Here is a 17,170-nt window from a genome sequence, read left to right on the forward strand (position 1 = left end):
CATTCTCCAAGTAGTTGACAATGGGGTCCATCCAGGTCGGCCCGTCCTCCTCAATGTGTTTGACACTTTCTTCCTGCAATGAGGTCCTCTCTAGGATTTCTATGTACACTGATCGGCTCAGATGTTGGAGGTCATCCTCGGCTAACTTTGACACGGAGTTTCCCGTCGCGTTCTCCTTTCTCGGTACTCGGGTCACCTCAAAGTGCTCAAGCTCGGAGATCAGATCTCATGCCCGGTTTAGGTAAGCTATCATCCTTTCATCTTTTGCCTCATAGTCTCTATTGACCTGGTTGACCACGAGTTGGGAGTCTCCTCGCACCTTCAATCACTTTATGCCTATGGCTCTGCTGACTCGGAGTCCGGCCAGGAGAGCCTCATACTCGGCCTCATTGTTTGAGGCTGGGAACTTGAACCTTAGGGCATATTGGACGCAAAAGCCCTCGGGGCTTACCAGGATCAGCCCAGCCCTGCTTCCTCTGGGATTGCTTGAGCCGTCAACGTTCATGGTCCAGGTCGGGTCGGCCTTAGCTTCTGCATTGGCTTCTTCTGCTATCTTCTCTTCCTCGACCTTGAGGTCGGGCATTGTGTACTCGGCGACGAAGTCGATAAAGGCTTGCCCTTTTATCACAATCCTCGGGCGATAGCTTATATCGTACTCACTCAGCTCGATCGCCCAGGTGATCAGCCGACCTGATACATCAGGCTTGTGCAATATTTTCTTGAGAGGTTGGTCGCTCAGCACCGCGATCGGATGAGCTTGAAAGTATGGTCTTAGCTTTCTCGTGACCGTGACAAGAGCGAATGCTATCTTCTCAAACTTGGAGTATCTCGTCTCAGTGTCGACAAGAACATGGCTGATGTAGTATATAGGCTTCTGAGCTTGGCCTTCATCCCTAACCAACTCTGCGCTGATCGCCACCGGGGTAGCAGCTAAGTAAACTTGAAGCTCCTCTTTTGGCTCGAGTCGACTGAGAAGAGGTGGGTTCTCCAAGTATTTCTTTAGCTCTTCAAAAGCTTGTTGGCACTCATCCGACCAGACGAAGTCCTTCGGGTTCCGAATGTTCTTGAGGGCCTTGAAGAATGGCAGACACTTATTGCCCGACCTCGACATGAATCGTGCCAATGTCGCCACTCGCCCGTTTAGCCTTTGTACTTCTCGAATCGTCCTTGGAGGGCTCATCTCTTGGATGGCCTTGATTTTTGCCAGATTGGCTTTGATGCCTCTGATGGAGACCATGAAGCCGAGGAACTTTCTCGAGGTCACATCGAATGCACACTTGGCGGGGTTCAGTCTCATCTGGTTCTTCCTCAATACGCCAAAGGCCTCTTCCAGGTCGGCCAAGTGGTGCTCGGCCTTCAAGCTCTTTACTAACATGTCGTCCATGTAGACTTCCATGTTTCTTCTGATCTACTCACAGAATATATAGTTCACGAGCCGCTGGTATGTCGCTCCGACGTTCTACAATCCGAATGGCATGACCTTGTAGCAAAAATTTTCTTGGTCAGTTCAGAATGCCATGTACGACTCATCCTCCTCATGCATCATGATTTAGTTGTAGCCGGAGTATGTGTCCATGAAGCTCAGCTTTTCATGCCTTGCTGTGGCATCAATCAAGAGATCAATTCGAGGTAGTGGGTACTCGTCCTTTGGGCAGGCCTTGTTAAGGTTGGTGTAGTCGACGCACATCCTCCATTTCTCGTTCGGCTTGGGAACCATAACGATGTTCGCCAGCCAAGTCGGGAATTTTTCTTCTCGAATGAATCCTGATCGGCGTAGCTTCTCTACTTCTTCCTTGATGTTGGCTTGGCGATCAAGGGCATAGTTCCTTCTCTTCTGCTGAATCGATTTTTGACTCAGATCTATATGTAGTCAATGCTCGGCTATATGCCGAGGTATACCAGGCATGTCGACGGTCGACTAGGCGAATACGTCGGCATTTGCCTTTAAGAAGTTTTCGAACCGATTCCTTTGTTCCTCGCTCAACAATGACCCGAGTTGTACCATCTTCGTCGGATCTTCATCGCTGAGGGAGAACGGGGTGAGGTCTTCTATAGGTCTTCCGCGCCTTTCTGTGAGCTCATCCCGCTGGTCTTCTGGGAGGTGTTCGATGCACATCGCCATTCCTCGGACGTTGCCTTTATTTTGGTTGACAAATGTGGCGTAACACTCCCGAGCTTTCTTTTGATCACCTCAAATTTCTCCAATGCCGTTCTCTGTTGGGAACTTCATCTTCAAGTGTGTCGGCGAGATGATGGCTTGGAGAGCGGTCAATGATGGGTGGCCGAGTATGGCGTTGAAGGCCACCACCGACCGCACTACCATGAATTTGGCTTGGATCGTCGCTTGACATGGAGCTTGTCCGAACATGACCAGTAGGTCAATTGAGCCCTTGATGGTGGCGGCGGCTCCCGAGAACCCATGAAGTGAGGTACCCTCCGGCTTGAGTGCTTCATCGCTAAAGCCAAATTGTCAGTATGCGTCTAGCAACATAAGGTCCATGGATGCACTTGTGTCGACCAATACACGATGAAAGGGTCTTTTTGTAATTTCCACCTGCACCACCAAAGCATCATCGTGAGGTAGACTTATACCTTCCAGGTCGGCCTCGGTGAAGGAGATCGTCGCCTCAGACTTCAGCCTTTTGCCTGGCATCTCTGCAACTCTAACGAACCGCACATTTACCTTGGCCTTCTGAGTGGACTCTTATTCGGGCCCTCCAAGGATAGTGTATATGGGAGCTCCCTTGTCACTGCTCGGCCCGGATCCGTCACTTTTCTTCTCAGCTCGGGCTTTATCTTTGTCACGCTCGGCCCAACTATTTTTGGACCTCAGCTGGGCTCTCCTTTGATCGCGATCTTCAGGTCGCCAACCCCCACGTTCTTCTCGGCCTCCCTTGACATATCGCTTCAGGTGCCCCACTTTTATCAGCTCTTCAATTTCTCTTTTCAACCGATAACAATCCTCAGTGTCATGACCGGTGTCCTTGTGGAATTGATAATACTTCTTGGGATTCCGAGATGACCCGGCTTGCATCAGTTGGGGTCGACAGATGTACCCGCCGTCCTGTATTTGCCTCAAAATCTCCTTATGCGAGGTATTCAGTGGGGTGTAATCAGGACTCTGAGCTCGGTCTGATCTCTCGGCTCGACGATCCGTCCTGGGCCGCTTGTCCTCTTTACGATCATCGGTCGTCGGCCTTTTCTTCTTGGCTCGGCCTTCGTTTCCCTTCTGGGCTTGGAGCACCTCGGCCATAATTGCAAACTCATTGCACCTCTCCAAGAGCTCGGCCAGGTTTCTAGTCGGCTTTCGAGTCAAATCCTTGATGAGGTCCATGTCAGCGATCATCGCAGTATGGGCCGTGGCCTCATCCAAATCCTTGAGGTCTAAGGATTCTTTGTTGAAACATGAGATGAAAGCTCGGATCGACTCATCAGATCGTTGCTTCACTCTAAGGAGGTTGACCGTCGTCTTCTTGTGTTTCATACTACTCTGGAAGCGCGTGACAAAGGCTCGACAGAGCTGAGCGAAGCCTGTTATGGAGTTTGGTGGCAACCAAGAGAACCATGAGGTCATCGCGCCCTTGAGGGATGCAGGGAAAGCCCGACAAGAGACAATCTCTGTTCCCCCGTACATGGTCATTATCGCATTGAAGTAGCTGTCATGATCCGTCGGGTGGGTCGTCCCATCATACCGGTCGAAGGGAGGAGGCTTGAACCCGACCGGTAGTGGTGCGGTCATGATCTCGGGAGGATAAGGGTGTCGTCTGACCAGTGAATAGGCATCTGGGGTCACCTATTTCATCAATCCCTCAACCTGCTCGGCCAAGTCTCGTAGCCACTTTTCCAGCTCAGTTTCATGTGCTCGGCCGTTCGGCTCGTCCACTTGATGCAAATTATCGCGTTCATCCGGCCGAGGTCGGCCATTTTGTCCTTTAGCTCGGGCTCGGTCAACATCACCCCTCCATATTCTTCTTTCCATCTCGGCTGTTCTTCTCAAAGAGGCGGCGGGCTTCGGCGCCGGGGGGCTACCTCCTGCTATTCTCGGTGTGCCCTCGGCTGTCCGTCCTCTCCGAGCCGGCCCAAAAATACTGCTCTCCTTACTACCGATGCCACTGGTTCTATCTCTTGCCCGATCTTTGGGCTTCGACAATGCTCCTATTCACCCCGCCGAGCGCTCCTGTTGGGACGTAGAGGAGTTTTCTGACGAGGCGGATGTGACGATGCAACTCAGCTCGGTTCGGCCTGATGTCGGCCACCATTCTATGGCAAGTTTCCCTCTAAGTGGACCGGGGCTGGAGGGGGCTCGGTCAGTGGTTAACGCATCAGCCCTCCTCGGGCCATCTGGGTCATGAAAGTACGCAGCATCTCGTTGGTGTGGAGCATATGTAGCTGTAAATCCATAACTTGTCGGTTATTCACTGGGGCTTTCGGATCTAAATTCTTCGGTAAGGGTGGTGGCAGTGGTAGGCTCAGCCCGTTAAAGTTTGGCTCGACCTGTGTCCGGTCAGCCGTGGCTGTGCCTAACACACTTTCGCCATTCCCACCCTTCGGTGGGGGAGTTGGATTGGTCGCGGCGCCTGTGCTGGGCTACACACTCCCTGCCCGAAGGGGTCTTTCGGTTGCACCTTGTCGTGATGCCTCAGGGGGCGGCGAACGTCTCGCTTGCCTATCAGGTTGCAGCTCATCCCCGCGGGAGGCAGAGCCGTGCTGTCCTAATCTTGTTTGCACCATTGTTCCTGCTCTTGAAGTTGGTAGAAACGACAATGGCTTGCTGATGTCGTTCCCACAGACGGCGCCAAATCTGTTGCGTGTGAAAACCTTCGTCGCCCGGTTCGCCCATGGATGAGCCTGCAAAACGATGAGTGAGCGCAAGAGAGCCGGTGTGGCTCCGGCCTAGGAATCTCCGACGCTCAAGTCAGGTCTCCAGTGCAACAGCGTAACTGCTAGTAAAAAGTGAGATGATCAATAGAGCTCCATACCTGAGTATTTATAGAGTGAGGTGAGGCGGTTGGGAGAGTCCCAGTATGGTAGGAGTTCTTCTCTTGGAAGTCTCTCTCGGGTAGAGCGAAGTGGAGAGTTATTTTCGGGTCGGACTCTTGTTAAGGTAAGAGTCCATACTTGGCGTGATTTCGTATCGCATTGGGATTGTGGCTCGATCCTTATCCCGCGATTCTAGGGATGTGCTGACGTGGCTCCGCGATTCTCGGCAGGCCGTTATGAGGACTTTGGTGGAGGGCTCGGCCTCAGAGGTCGGCTATGGAGGTTGGCATGGGAGGTCGATCTCCACAGTCACCTCGGCCTAGGCCGTCCTGTGTATGCTAGGCCGGAGTTTTAAGGCTGACTTGGATGATGTGTCGCGGGCTCGACCGAGTGCTCGGCCCAGCTATGCGACCTGACGGAGATTGGGTCGGCCCGTTCTTCGATTCAGCTCAGTTCGGTTCTTGGGGTGACCACGGCTTGGCCACGTGGCATCTTTTGGCTGGTGAGGTGATTTTGTGCTTTATCACAATGGACAAGACCATGTAAGTAGGGCTGTAAACGGATCGGATTCGGCTCGGATAGTGCTATATCCGCATCCGCATCCGATTAGCTATTGGAGGGATTCGGATAGTGCTAAACGGATACGAACACGGATATGGATCAGATATTTTATCCGTTTACATGTAAATATAGTGCTATATCCGCATCCGCATCCGTTTAGCTTCAGATGGATTCGGATAGTGCTAAACGGATACGAAAACGGATTTCGGCTATTCATTTACACCCCTGCATGTAAGGGCTAGGTATGTTGATATTTGAATATTTTGAGAAGACATGCTTCCCTTTAGAAGCCTATGTCCCTTATAAGCCTCAAGGATGCTTATAAGCTTGACATTCCACTTGTTGAAAACCAATGTGGGACTATTCTTAAAAGGCTTCCTTACCTTTACAACTATTGTTCGTTTGCTCAAACAACTATACTGATACCCAAAACAAAACAAGGGGAAAAGAAGTTCTATTTTCAAACTTCAAAACATGATTTGAATTAGATAAAATCCAACAATGCATCATATGCACCACATAAATTATAATGTAAACATGTGATTCATGGAGAACAATGGATTGAAGATACTCTATTTGCTTGTGAAGACCATGGTTTTAGTGCACGATATCGGTTCGGGTATTGATCGCCTGCAAGATATGATGTCGATACGATATCGGCACAGATTGAACGTATCTCTAATTTTCCTTTTAAAAATTAAAGGTTTTTTCTATTGTTTTACCCCTTATCCATACTGTTTCACGAAAACAAAATTAGCATGGTATCAAAATCGATGATTAGTAAAATCGATATGTATCACCCAATATAGGAAATAAGATAATACCGATACGTAAAACCATGGTAGAGAGCTGGAAAGGGTAGTTTGATGGATTAGAATCTACGAGGATAAAAGTATTTAGGCCTGTAGCTGTGAAGAGGAACCAATTGGATCGAGTACTCAAGGGTCATTCTAGAGAAGAAGAAGGCGGGCTTGTCATTGCCTTAATTATATTTCTTGTTTCATCAGGTAGTAGCATGCACTAAATGGGGAAAGTCTCTAAGGAATACTTTAGCCTTGGGGAGCAAGTTTATACTGTTGGCAGCTCTACGGCAAGTAAAGGCGGCATAAAGATTGTTTTATTTTGTGGTAATTGAGAACGTATTAAGAAGGGGTCAGATTCAAGTAATCTAGCAGTCAACAAGAAGAGGAAAACCAACATTTATTCTTGGAACATGAGTTTCTTATTGGGATGAAGTTACATAAATACCCTTGGAATGGATTCTCAAGTCACTTATAAAGCAAAATAAATATGATTTTGAATTGAATGGAGAAACTTACCTTCAAATGCGATCTCAAAAGATTGAGAGTTCAATAACAGATGTTTCCAACACAAAGGGCATTATTGTAATTTTGTAGAAGTAATCTAAGCATAAAAGGCTCTGACAACAGAATTTTTCTTTTCTCAGGTTCCTGTCCGGTTAGGTGCGTAGGTTCCTCTCATAGGAGGGCATAAATGACAACCTGTACATCTTCTTCTTGCACAAGAAAAGCTAGAGAGAGAGAGAGAGGCCAACAAACACCACCGCTGCCGCTGCTGATGGAAGCCTGCAACCAGCTCCATACGGTCTATACGCAAGTATAGTAGTGATGCTGGGTCTCGTAATCTTCGCATTCACAATCGTCGTCACCTGCTCCCTTTGCAAGAAGTCATCAGCCAATTACTCGTCACACGGTGAAACCAAGGAGAATCTGGCAAACCCCACGACTCAACCGACGGACACCACCGACCCAAAAGTTGTGGTTGTCATGGCCGGAGAAGACAGGCCTAGGTTCTTGGCGAAGCCCGTCCCTCCAAGTGAAGTCAGCCAACAAGACTTCTCCATCACTTAGCTACCAACTCACTAGATGATATATTAGTAATACCTCTGGTTTTTTTGGATAGTTTGGTCATAGCCTAAACCCTAGAGGATGATGTGATAGTCTAGAGTCAATATTTGACTTGTCAAAGTCAAAGAGTCTATGCTACAATTTTATTGTCTTTTTAGTTAAATTCTTATAAAATAAATATTTAGAGGATCTGTTTCTGGTTTGAGTTTCTATGATTTGAGTGCTAGAAATATTAATGGTATGAGATATGTATAATATTGAGTTTAATCTAACTAGTCGGTATGATATGATATAGGCAAATGTAATGGAAAGAAATATTAATCATAGATCTTACGAGGGAAGGAGAATCTTTGAAAATGTAGAAATCCCACTTCCTTTAATCAAGCAATGCACATGGATGACTTTTCAATTAATTAAACAACTTTCTAGTTTTATATTATAGACAAAATAGGAAAGAAATCTATATCTAAAGTGACACCTAGAGACCCACTAGGAAGGAACCCTCCTCTACCCTTAACCCCCTAAATTATACTACTACCTAGAGTTGAAGGTTGGGCCGGGCTTTATAGAACCTTAGCCCAACACTAAGTCCCCTTAGTTGGGTCTGTCCCGACCTTGACTCAGGGCCAAAAAAATTCAACCCTGACCCACCCTCAAGGTCGGGCTCGGCTGACCCTGATTGGCCCTGATCATGGGGAGGGGAAAAGAACTCCATTGACTGAAATGGGCCGGAGAGAACATTATCAATTTTACATAAAATAACACTATAATAAAATGTATTATATCACTTATTGTCTTCATATATAATATATTATATAAAAAAATGTGGGTGACGTTTAAAGTTTATAATGTATATATTGTATTAATATATATTTTATAGTATAACTTAAATCAGGGTTGGGCTGAGCCGGGCCAAGTTTAGCCCGTGGCCCCGACCTGATCCTAACTTAGGACCAAAAATTTTCAGCCCTAAAATTTTCAGCCCTGACCCGCCCTCAAGGCCAAATATCTCATCTCAGACCTTGTTCGGGCTCAGGGAGGGCCATGGCGGGTTCAGGCCGACAGGAAGAAGGAGAATGGAAGAAAAAGGAAAAGAGAAGAAGAAGGAGAAAGAAGAGGGGGAAAGAAGCATACCTTCTCCCACCAATATTTGCACATGCTTGGATCGTCTTTCAAGCCCAGGCTGGGTGATTCAAAGGAAGTAAGATTTGGGTGTGGAAGACCTTTTATCTAAAGGGGTTAGGATTTTATTATTTTGAATTTTTCAAACCGTAAGTACACTTTCTAATTTCCATGCTTACATTCTTGATCCTCAAAGACTTGATGCTCTATTTGATGTCATCTTTAATGATCTATGCCTATCCGATTTCATTTCTATTGATCCATGTCTATTTGATTTCTATCCTTAATGATCTATACCTATTCGATTGTATTTCTAATGATCTATGCCTATTTCGATTTCTATCTTTGATGATATATGCCTATTTGATTTAATCTCCAATGATTCGATGCTCTCATTCTTATCTCTAATGATCCATGTCTTCTCGATTTTATCTTTAAATGATCTATTCCTATTAGAATGCTGATTTATGTAATCCATCTTGAACCAAACTATGATTAATTTCAGATCTCGATTTGTTTGTTTCGGTGAATCTATCTTATGGTTTAATTACCATAGAAGTTTTATCTGATGATTATAACGTTGTGTTTTATTCTTTGTGCTTTTGTTTAAAGAGAGAAATCTTATAAAAGTATTTTGTAAGTTAATACGTGAGTTGGAGATTATGTTCTCCTACATTTGGGTTGAAATAAAGAATTTATTGATTTATACCAAATGGTGATGACATAGTGTTTAAGGCTGTATTACGTTACAGGCTGTATCACGTTACGGGGCACTATGTCATGATCCCGAAGGATGTATGATTAATTATAAGATTTTGGCATTTGTGGGGTGATGATATAGTGTTTAAGGCAGTATTACGTTACAGGCCGTATCACATTACGAGGCACTATGTCATGATCCTAAAAGATATATGAATAATTATAAGAATTTGGCATTGGTGGAACCTAAAAATGGTTAAAGGCTGTATCACGTTACGGGCTGTATTACGTCATGGGGCCATATTTCATGTTCACCAAGAATTAATTGAAAATGTTCAAGAAGAAAATTATTTTATAGCATGAGCATAGCATGATCTCATCGTTGTTATGATCTTCTATTCCGTTATTATCATGATTTCCATCTAATCTTGACTACTGCTATTTCTCAATTTGTGTCTCTAATTTTGGAATACTCGAATGGTTATTATGTTGTGCCTACTTGATAAGCTGTTTTCCCTAAAGCTTATCCCTTACAAATTCCAAATAATGAATCCATAGAGCATGAACTCGCTATTGGTGAATGGGTGGACAAAGAGGAGAAGCCACGTGGAAATAATAACGGACCCTGCTATATTTTCTGTTAGTGGATATTAAGGATTTTATTAGTTTAGAAAATTCTTAGACATAATGTTTTATATTGAGACTTTAAAGAACAATTTTATTAAGGTTTTATTTTGGGATTTTGAGGATGACTGTAATAAGGATTAATGGTTTAAATTTAAGACTTGCTTCCACCGTATTTATGAGAATAGTTGTGATTAGATACGCTGCTACTAAAATTTGAAGTTATGATGTTTTTTTTTTGGGTTCACACTTGTTCCCTTTCGCTAAGACTATCAATCTTGTGGACCGGTAACGACCTAAACTCCTAGGCGCATTTTGGGGCGTTACAATATTATAGGATGTTCTTCTTTCTCTGTTATCTTTTTCTTCACTCTTAATTATTTAATATTTTTCAAGGTTTTTTTTTTTTTTTTTTTGGGGGGGGGGGGGGGCTACAAAGTTATGCAAAAGATGTACAATTTTGTTGAGTTTCAATGGATTTCCTTATAAATGGCGAATAGCTTGAGAGCCCTTCTTTGTAATTCTACTAAGTGTATTGTTTGAAGTTTTTGGCTGCCTTCTAAGACAAAATTTATGTTTGTATTGCTTAAAGTATTAGGAAGTTGCAATGGAGAAATATATTGCCAAGAGGTAGAATCCTATGTTGACCTTTGGCATTATTGTCACTGTTGGCAATTTTGTGGACAACATGGTTGTGTGTGAAGACCTCACAACATGATAGCAAGTTGGAGTTGAGGACAAAAAGCATTTGATCAGTTCCAAACAAAATAGGAGTTCAACCAAGTCATGTGAGCTTCCAATGAGAAGACAGAAAGCATGAACAAAAGATGCTAAAAAAAAAAAAAAAAAAACAAAAGATGCCAAAAAAAAAAAAAAAATGCCTTATGGAGACAAAAAGCATGTGTGTCTGCCTCTATCTTGCTTGTCAGTTGGAGCTATGAAGATCATCCAAAGCTGGACATGGTTTTCCAACTCCTGACAATCATGCCTAGGATAACATGACTCTGCTTGAGGTATGCCTTGGTAGCACTCAATAGCTATTTAGTTTATTTGCGGCCCTATGAGGACTCCGTCACTCAATCAAAGCAGGTATTTCATCCTCTTCATAGATGACTACTCAAGAATGACATGGGTATATTTTCTTCATGAGAGAAGAGAAGTGTTGCGGGTGAAAACCTCCGATGCCCGGTTCGCCCATAGATGAGCCTGCAAAAACCAAGCGATGAGCACAAGAGAGCCGGTGTGGCTCCGGCCTAGGACTCTCCGATGTTCAAGTCAGGTCTCCAATGCAACAGCGTAACTGTGTAGTAAAAGCAAGATGAGGAATGGTGCTCCATACCTGGGTATTTATAGAGTGAGGAGGAGATGAGGCGGTTGGGAGAGTCCTAATATAGTAAGAGTCCTTCTTTCGGAAGGTTCTCTCGCGTAGAGCGGAGTGGAGAGCTATTTTTGGGGTCGGACTCTTATTAAGGTAAGAGTCCATGTAGAGTGCGATTCTGTGTTGCACTAGGATCGTGGCTTGATCCTTATCCCGTGATTCTCGGGATGTGCTGACGTGGCCAGGAGATCCCCGGTGGGGCGTTATGGCGGCTTCAAAGGAGGAGGGCTCGGCCTCAGAGGTCGGCTTAGGAGGGCGTCCTGATGGGTCGGCCTTGGCCATCATCTCAACCTGGGAGGTCGGCCTTGACCGTCACCTCGGCCTAGGAGGTCGGCCCGAAAGGTCTGTCTCGGCAGTAAGCTCGGCCAGGAGTTTACGACTGACCTGTATGAGCTCGGCCTCAGCCACCGGCTAGTTTGCGCGAGTTTGGCTCTGTCAAGTGACTTATAGTGGAGATGGGGTCGGCCCGGTTTCCTACTCGGCCCAACTCGGTTCTCGGACTGAGGTCGGGTCGGCCCTGTGGCAGCCTCTGATAGGTGGGGTGTTTTATGCCTCATCACAGGCCCCCCCACTCATCAGGGGTCGGCTCGGCACTGATGAGTGAAATTTCCTGGTCTGCTTGTCTGGAAGATTTTTGTGGTCGAGCCAAGCTTTTTTTTTTTTGCCGCGGATTTGACGTTGCACGGTCTGACGGTTGGGTGTCAGTGCCACGTCAGCAGAGTCATTATGGTAGGCTCGGGAATTCGAAAAGTCCTTTGATCTGGGCCGTTGAATTATGCTGAGTTCTGGTCAGCCGTTGGATTAATTCAAGCCAAGAATTATAAATAGGCGACTCCTAACTATTCATTCTTCACTGCTCTAAATTATTGACTCCTCGGCAAGCTCGGATTCTTCAGCTTTGTAACGCTCGGCGTTTACTGGTTCGTGATCAGCTCGGCCTTTGCTTCGTCCGCACTTAGCTCACCCTTAGCTCTTCTTCAACCAGTAAGTCTTCTCCGCCTAGTATGTCAGTTGGTAGTAGTCTCATGGGCGAGTTGTTTGTCAGGGCGGCAGAGGGCGCTAGTCCGAGCCGAGAGCTCCCTGCTCGTTCTCCCACCATAGACTTGTTGGGCTCGACTTCGGATGAGCCCGATGTAGTAGAGCCTCGTCAGGCCGAGGTGGCCGAACCTCCATTGCTCCTAGGGTTCTACCACACGGCCCAGCCAATTGCCACGGACCGAGCCGAGAACTGTAGGTCGTCCTCATCCGATGAGGAGTCAAGTGAGGGAGATTCGTCCGAAGTGGGGGTTGGCTCGGTCAGCTCGTCCGCTGACGCCCCTGAGCTCGAAGAAGGGAGTGTCGGCACCGTTCTGAGCACGATCACGGATGCCGACCTCAACTATCTGAGGACGACCTACGCCATCCCCGAGGACATCCAGCTTCGAGCTCCTAACCCAGGGGAGATGGCCTGCTATATCAGGCCTGACGAGGTGGCTTTGTACGAGCTGCCCTTCAAGTATGCGTTCAGGCTCCCCGTCCTCGGCCTGGTGGACCAAATCTTGGACCACTTCCATCTGTCCCCGGGTCAGCTGGTGCCGAACTCCTGGCTGGCCGTGTACGGTTTCTACACCCTATTTTGCAAGATGGGCCGAGGCGCAAGCGTAGCGCTCTTCTCTCGGCTCTTCTTCTTGAAGAAGTCTCCAGAAAAGGGGTGGTATTATTTCAGCCGCCGATCTGGGAAGAGTGCGTCCCTGGGCGGCCACAAGTTTTTGGTCGACACGTCGAGCTTCAATAAGTAGTGGAAGCCCCGCTTCTTCTTTGCTTCGATCCCGAACAGCCCTCTCTGAGCCGAGTGGAAGGAGATCCATTTGAATTATGTCAATAGGGTACTACCCCTGACCGAGAACGAGATGACCTCGCTTGACCTAATTCTCCAGCATCCGCCCTTCGATGTCCTCCAGTTTCAGGACGAGGGCTTTCTTCAAAGGTGGCATATGACCCCTAGTAGGAGCCCGAGCCGAGCCCGTCTCTGTTGTTCGAGCTGACCCCTTTACTTAGTCTTCTTTTCTTTTTTGATTTATTTTTTATGTTCTCGGTTTCTCTTGCAGTGGTTGGCCACATTCCCCCTATGGATACAGCTCGGCTAAGGGCCGAGACCCTCGCGGACCGAAGGAAGAAGAATGCAAAGAAGAAGTCCCGGGGCGAGTCCTCCAAGCCCCCCAAGGGCAAGGCCGTGATGCCGGGCCCATCGGACGCTGTGGTCGGCCTTGAGGCCGAGAAGAGTACGGGCCCAGCGGGGTCTCCAAGGAAGGGGAAAGGCCGAAAAGGTGAGAGAAGCCCGCCGAAAGACAACAAGCGTCAGAAGCTCTCGGTCCATCTGATGAGTGGTGGTCTTCCGCCCGTGGCTTCGCCTCCCAACATCTCCCGATACGTCTTGGGGAGGGCCTTGGCTAGCAACGTTCCTGTGAGGCCAACCTGGCGCCTCTTCCCAGGAGACTCGGCCTTGACGTCGGCTGCACACGCCAAGGAATGGCTGGATGCAGGCCGGCTTCCAATCGACAAGGAGAAGCTCGAGGCACTGTCTGACCCCGAGCTCCTCTCCACCCTGTTTCAGGATTTCAACATGGTAAGTTTCCTGGTTGGCTCTTTTGATTAGATCTGATCTGTGTAGTCTGTCTTAACTTTTGTTCTCATGCTTTTTTGTAGGGCTTCGCCAAGGCAGTGGAGACCATGCTTCGCTTTGAGCGGCTCCTGACCGAGAACCACTCCTTGGGTGTCCAGTGCAAGAAGGCCTACCAGGATGCCCAGGATACCGTTCAGAGGCGTCGGGAGACCCAAGAGAGGCTTACTTCCACCGAGGCCGAAGTGGAGAGCTCTCTGGCCGAGGTGATCAGGCAGAAGGAGAAGGTCCGGGCTCTGCAGGCTCAGCTTGCCGAGACGAGGGAGAAGGCCAAGTAAGACCTGGCCATGGCTCTGGACGAGGCGATCAGCGACTATCTCCAATCGAAGGAATACGCTGATGTGTGTCATGAGATCAGGAAGCCTCCCTACGCCGAAGGTTTTGAGGTAGGCCGGGCTAAGCTCTTGGCTTAGATCAAGGCAGTCTACCCCGATCTCAATCTCTCCCATTTTGATGATGACGCGACTACCTTTGCCGGGGAGTTGGGAGATGAGGAGGGAGCCGAGGTCACCCAGGCTCTGCCCCTTGAGGGACCTACTCAGGCCGACGTCCTCCCTCTTAACGCTGGACCAAAAGACCCCCTGCCGAGCCTATTGCCGTGGATACCGCCGAGGTCGCCTCCAAGTCCAACGCCGAGGAGATCGAGATGTAAAATTTTGTTTATTGTTGTTGTTTTTTTTTTTTTTTTTTTTTTTGGGGCCGGACTGCCCATCTTGTAACCGTGCCGAGCAGTCTGATTATAATGAATGAAAAAATCTATTTTTGCCAGAATTTGTCCAAGTGTTTTAGCTCAGCGCTCTTAACCTTCTCTTTCTTGCGTACGCTGTTCTATTTGAGGTTGTGGCCGAACTACCGAGTCGTTCCACTAGCCGAGCTTAGGAACTTGTCTCCTTTTTACCCATGCTTCACGTGGTCAGCGGCTCGGCCATGCCATGCCCGAGGTCAATGTGATCCTTGCTTTGGTTGGTTAATTTGCCGTCCCATCAGTCCGATTGGACATGCTATCATATAAGTGGACGCGTGACCGAGCAGTCTTCCTGGCCGTGCGTAATGCCTTGGCTTAGTTTCAAACTTTAATAGGCTCGGCCACAGGGGGAGTTTTCTCTTGAGAGGTCGGCCAGGTCTATGAGGATCGGTCTTACGACTTGGCTGCCGACCTATGAGGGTCAATCTTCGAGGTCGGCCAGGTCTACGAGGACCGGTCTTACGACTTGGCTGTCAACCTATGAGGGTTGGTCTTCGAGGTCGGCCAGGTCTATGAGGACCAGTCTTACGACTTGGCTGCCAACCTATGAGGGTTGGTCTTCGATGTCGGCCAGGTCTATGAGGACCGGTCTTACGACTTGGCTGCCAACCTATGAGGGTCGGTCTTCGAGGTCGGCCAGGTCAATGAGGACCAGTCTTACGACTTTGATTTAGGAGCTTGAGAGTACGTTAAGTGGTGGAGAAAGACTTTATTTAATTGAATCAAATGTCGGAGCTGAAGCCGAATACAAGCATGCTCAGTTATTGAAAAAACTTCTTCAAATTTTCCGAGTTCCAAGGTCTCGGTACCTTCTTGTCCCCCGGAGTCTGCAAGCGATACGTGCCAGGGCGAATTTGCTTGGAGACTATGTACGGGCCTTCCCAATTTGGTGCTAACTTTCCTTGCTGCCTCGGCTGGGATGCGCTGAGTTTTCTGAGGACAAGGTCCCCTTGACGGAAGTGCCGCTCTTTGACTCTTGAGTCATAGTACTTTGCCGTCCTCTGTTGGTATGCCGTGTTCCGGAGTAGGGCATTTTCTCAAACTTTGTCAAGGAAGTCCAGGTTGGCTCTCAGTCCATCTTCATAGGTCTTCTCATCGAAGTTGAGCACTCGGTACGATGATGCCATAATTTCGACAGGGGCGAGGGCCTCGGTCCCATAAGCGAGGCGAAAAGGACTCTCCCCAGTTAGTGTTCTTACTGTCGTCCTATATGCTCATAGGACACTTGGGAGCTCTTCTACCCATCTCCCTTTGGCCTCGTCTAATCTTCTCTGAATGCCGGCGAGTAATGTTCGATTGGACACTTCTACTTGTCCATTTGCTTGTGGATGAGCTACTGAGACGGGTTAGAAGTCAATATAGAAGTGTTCGTAGAATTCTTGGAAGGCTAGGTTGTTGAATTACGTGCCATTATCTGTGATGAGCACTTTCGGTAGCCTGAATCGGTAGATGACCTTATCTCGAAAGAATTTCTCCATGTTCTTCTCGGTGATGGTTGCAAGGGGCTCAGCCTCGACCCACTTGGTGAAGTAATCGATCGCCACTACCACGTACTTTCTGTTTCCCGATACCGGGGTGAAATCTCCGAGAATGTACATTCCCCACATAGCGAAAGGGATTGGGCTCAGCATTGAGGTCAACTTTGTTGCTGGTCGGCCTGGGATTGGTGCGAATAGTTGACACTTCTCGCACGTCTTCACATACCTCATGGCCTCTTCTTGCATTCTTGGCCAATAGAATCCTTGCCGAAGTATCTTATATGCAAGAGCTCGGCCACCCATATGACTCCCGCATATTCCCTCATGCACCTCGGCCAAGGCATACTCGGCTCCTTTCGGTCCAAGGCATCGGAGAAGAGGGGCCGAGATTACTCTTTTGTAGAGCACTCCGTCGATCATGGTGTACTTGGCAGCTCGGATCTTGACCTTTCTTGCTTCGTCTCGGTTCTCTGGGAGCAGGTTATTCTCCAAGTAGTTGACAATGGGGTCCAACCAGGTCGGCCCGTCCTCTTCAATGTGCTTTACGCTTTCTTCTTGTAAGGAGGGCTTCTCCAAGATTTCTATGTATACTGAGTGGCTCAGATATTGGAGGTCGGCCTCGGCCAACTTGGACAAGGAGTCAGCCGCGACATTCTCTTTTCTCGGTATTCGAGTCATCTCAAAGTGCTCGAGTTCGAAAATCAGATCTCGGACTCGGCTCAGGTAAGCTATCATCCTTTCTTCTTTCGCCTCATAGTCTCCATTGACCTGGTTGACCATGAGTTGGGAGTCTCCTCACACCTTCAACCGCTTTATGCCCATTGCTTTGCTGACTCGAAGTCTAGCTAGGAGGGCTTCATACTCAGCCTTGTTGTTCAAGGCGGGAAACTTGAACCTCAGGGCATATTGGATCAGAAACCCTTCGGGGCTTACCAGTATCAGGCCGGCCCCGCTTCCTCCGAAGTTGCTTAAGCCATCGACATTCATGGTCTAAGTCGGGTCGGCTGTAGCCCTGACCTCTTCTACTATCTTTTCTTCCCCGACCTCAAGGTCGGG

This window comes from Telopea speciosissima, chromosome 6 (genome assembly GCF_018873765.1).
Source record: "Telopea speciosissima isolate NSW1024214 ecotype Mountain lineage chromosome 6, Tspe_v1, whole genome shotgun sequence".
NCBI classification, from domain to species: domain Eukaryota; kingdom Viridiplantae; phylum Streptophyta; class Magnoliopsida; order Proteales; family Proteaceae; genus Telopea; species Telopea speciosissima.